Source organism: Penaeus vannamei, chromosome 22 (assembly GCF_042767895.1).
Source record: "Penaeus vannamei isolate JL-2024 chromosome 22, ASM4276789v1, whole genome shotgun sequence".
NCBI lineage: Eukaryota > Metazoa > Arthropoda > Malacostraca > Decapoda > Penaeidae > Penaeus > Penaeus vannamei.
Genome location: NC_091570.1, coordinates 26,683,610 through 26,688,696, shown reverse-complemented (window position 1 = coordinate 26,688,696; position 5,087 = coordinate 26,683,610).

The following is a 5,087-nucleotide window of genomic DNA, read 5'->3' as shown; positions in this document are numbered from 1 at the left end:
TATCATTATTGTAATCATGCAATAATGATAATGATAATCATGACCATAATGACTATAATGATGATAATCATAAGAATAATATTGATAATGATAATAATAATCAGAGAGTTCATTTATAATGAAATAAAGGCTAAAACTAATAAAATCCCAAAAGTCGAAAATACAGTAAAATCTAGCGTATTACAGGCTTTTGAGAGAAAGGTCGAAAAAAACCATTTTCGCTTTTAAATGATAATTATGATCATTTTAACACTAATTCAGGTAATTATAATGTTTTTCATGATAATTCCTTTGTTATTAACAATAATGATGATAATTATGATGATAATGACAATAATAATGATATGAACAATAAAATGATAATTATAATGATAATTTTGATAATTTCTGCAATAATAGCAATAATTTATTCTATTCTAATAATTTTCATAATGTTAAAATCATCATTATTTTCATTTAAAAGCGAAAAAGTTTTTTTTTTCGACCTTTCTCTGAAAAGGCTGTAATACGCTAGATTTTGCCAGTTTTTTTTTTAACTTATGGGATTTTATTAGTTTTAGCCTTTATTTCATTAAAAATGGACTCTATGATTATTATTATCATTATCATCATTATTGTCATTATTCATATGATTATCATCATTATAGTCCTTATAGGTATGATTATCATTATTATCATTATCATTATTGCACTTATAATGATTATGCTAATTATTACTGTCCTTTTCATCATTATAACTATTTTTATAATAATAACAATAATGATTTTTTTTAGAAATAATAATGACAATAATACTCATTATAATAACGAAAACAATGATATCATTATTATTTCTATTGTCATTATATATATTGTCTATTGTATGAAAATTATTAGAATAGAGTTAATTATTGCTATTATTGCAGTAATTATCAAAATAATAATGACAATAATACTCATTATAATAACGAAAACAATGATATCATTATTATTTCTATTGTCATTATATATATTGTCTATTGTATGAAAATTATTAGAATAGAGTTAATTATTGCTATTATTGCAGTAATTATCAAAATTATCATTATAACTATCATTTTATTATTATTACTATTATTATTATTATTGTCATTATAATCATAATTATCATCATTATTGTTAATAATGAAGGAATTATCATAAAAATCATCATAATTACCTGAATTAAAGATAAAATCTTCATAATTATAATTTAAAAGCGAAAAAAGTTTTTTTTTTCGACTTTTCTCTGAAAATTTCTGTAATACGGAAGATTTTGCCTTTTTTCGATTTTTGGAATTTTATTTGTTTTAGCCTTTATTTCATTATAAATGGACTCTATGACTATTATTATCATTCTCATTATTGCCATTATTTTATGATTATCATCATTATAGTCATTATCGTCATGATTATCATTATTATCATTATCATTATCATTATTCCAGTTATAATGATTATTATGCTAATTATTACTGTCATTTTCATCATTATAACTATTTTTATAATGATGATAGCAATAATGATAATTTTATAAATGATAATGACAATAATACTCATTATAATAATACTTTTATTATTTCTATTGTCATTATTAGTATGAAAATTATTAGATTAGAGTTAATTATTGCTATTATTGAAGTAATTATCAAAACTCTCATTATAATTATCATTTTATTATTATTATCATTATCATCATCTTCATCATTATTGTTGTTAATAATAAAGGATTTATCGTGAAAAAATTACCTGAATTAATGATAAAATCATCATAATTATAATTTAAAAGCGAAAAAGGGTTTCTTTCGATCTTTATTACTGTCATTTTAATCATTATAACTATTTTTATAATGATAATAACATATTTTAGAAATAATAATGAAAATAATACACATTATAATAACAATAATAATCATAAAAAGAATGATACTAATGATGATAATAATAATCATAGAGTCCATTTATAATGAAATAAAGCGAAAAGTAGTATAAGTCGAAAAAAAACGGCAAAATATAGCGTATTACAGCCTTTTGAGACAAACGTCGAAAAAAAACTTTTAAATGATAATTAGGATGATTTTAACATTAATTTAGGTAATTATGATGATTTTCATGATAATTCCTTTATTATTAACAATAATGATGGTTATCATGATAATGACAATAATAATGATAATTATAATGATAGTTTTGATAAATACTGCAATAATAGCAATGATTAACTCTATTCTAATAATTTTCATACTAATAATGACAATAGAAACAATAATAACATCTTTATCATTGTCATTATAATTAATATTATTGTCATTATTATTTCTAAAATTATCATTATTATTATCATTATAAAAATAGTTATAATGCTGAAAATTACAATAATAATTTGCATAATAATTATTATAACTACAATAATGATGATAATAATTAGCATTCAGTCCATTTATAATAAAATAAAGGCCAGAAGTAATAAAATCTCAAAAGTCGAAAAAACGGAAAAATCTAGCGTACTTATAAACTTCGAAAAAAGCCTTTTTCGCTTTTTAATTGTAATTATGAGGATTTTAACATTAATTCAAGTATTTATGATGATTTTCATGATAATTCCTTTATTATTGACAATAATGATGATAATTATGATGATAATGAAAATGATAATGACAATAATAATGATAAAATCCTAATTATAATGATAAGTTTGATTATTACTGCAATAATAGCAATGATTAACTCTATTCCAATAATTTTCATACTAATAATGGCAATAGAAATAATATCATTATCATTGTCATTATAATTATTATTATTGTCATTATTATTTCTAAAATGATCATTATTTCTATTATCATTATATAAATAGTTATAATGATAAATATAGTAATAATAATTGGCATAATAATTATTATAACCGCAATAATGATGATAATAATAGTCATAATCATGATGATAATGACTATAATGATAATAATCATGAAAATAATGACAGTAATAATAATAATGATAATAATTATCATTCGGTCCATTTATAATGAAATAAAGGCCAGAAGTAATAAAATCCCAAAAGTCGAAAAACCTGTAAAATCTAGCGTATTCCTTTATTATTGACAGTAATGATGATAATTATGATGATATTGACAATGATAATGACAATAATAATGATAAAATCATAATTATCATGATAATTTTGATAATTACAGCAATGATAGCAATAATTAACTCTATTCCAATAATTTTCATACTAATAATGGCAATAGAAATAATATCATTATCATTGTCATTATAATTATCATTATTGTCATTATTTCTAAAATTATCATTATTGCTATTATCATTATATAAATAGTTATAATGATAAAAATAGCAATAATAATTAGTATAATAATTATTATAAATGCAATAATGATGATAATCATAATGATAATATGATGATAATGATTATAATGATAATAAGTATGAAAATAATGACAGCAATTATTTACAGTTATTATTTAGTCCATTTATAATGAAAAAGGCCAGAAGTAATAAAGTCCCAAAAGTCGAAAAAAACGGTAATTATGATTATTTTCATGACAATTCCTTTATTATTGACAATAATGATCATTATGATGATAATGACAATGATGACAACAATAATGATAAAATCATAAGTATAATGATCATTTTCATAATTACTGCAATAATAGCAATTACTAACTTTATTCCAATAATTTTCATACTAATAATGGCAATAGGAATAATAACATCATTATCAATGTCATTATAAAAATTATTATTGTCATTATTATTTCTAAAATTATCCTTATTGCTATTATCATTATACAAATAGTTATGATAATAAAAATAGCAATAATAATTAGCATAATAATAATTCCAGTTATAATAACTGGAATAATGATCATAATAATGATGATAATCATGATAATGACTATAATGATCATAATCATGAAAATAATGATAGTAATGATAATGATAATAATTATTATTCAGTCCATCTATTATGAAATAAAGGCTAGAAGTAATAAAATCCCATAAGTCGAAAAAAAATCTAGCGTATTACAGCCTTTAGAGAGAAAAGTCGAAAAAAAAAACCCTTTTCGCTTATTAATGGTAATTATGAGGATTTTCATGATAATTCCTTTATTATTGACAATAATGATGATAATTATGATGATAATGACAGTGATAATGACAGTAATAATGATAAAATCATAATTATCATGATAATTTTGATAATTACTGCAATAATAGCAACAATTAACAAATTATTTTCATACTAATAATGGCAATAGAAATAATAATATCATTATCATTGTCATTATAAACAATATTATTGTCATTATTATTTCTAAAATTATCATTATTGCTGTTATCATTATATAAATAGTTATAATGATAAAAATAGCAATAATAATTAGCATAATAATAAATATAACTACAATAAATGATGATAATAATAATGATAATCATTATGATAATGACTATAATGATAATAATCATGAAAGTAATGACAGTAATGATAATAATCATGAAAGTAATGACAGTAATGATAATAATCATGACATTAATGACAGTAATGATAATAATGTTAATAATTATTATTCAGTCCATTTATAATGTAGCGTATTACAGCCTATTGAGAGAAACATCGAAAAAAAAACCTTTTTCGCTTTTAATGATAATTATGAGGATTTTAACAATTAATTCAGGTAATTATGATGATTTTCATAATTCCTTTATTACTGATAATAATGATGATAATTATGATGATAATGACAATGATAATAACAATAATAATGATAAAATCCTGATTATAATAATTTTGATAATTACTGCAATAATAGCAATAATTAACTCTATTTCAATAATTTTCAATCTAATAATGGCAATAGAAATAATAATATCATTATCATTGTCATTATAAACATTATTATTGTCATTATTTCTAAAATTATCATTATTGCTATTATCATTATATAAATAGTTAATAATGATGATAATAATAATCATAGAGTCCATTTATAATGAAATAAAGGCGAAAAGTAGTAAAATTCTAAAAGTCGAAAAAACGGCAAAATCTAGCGTATTACAGCCTT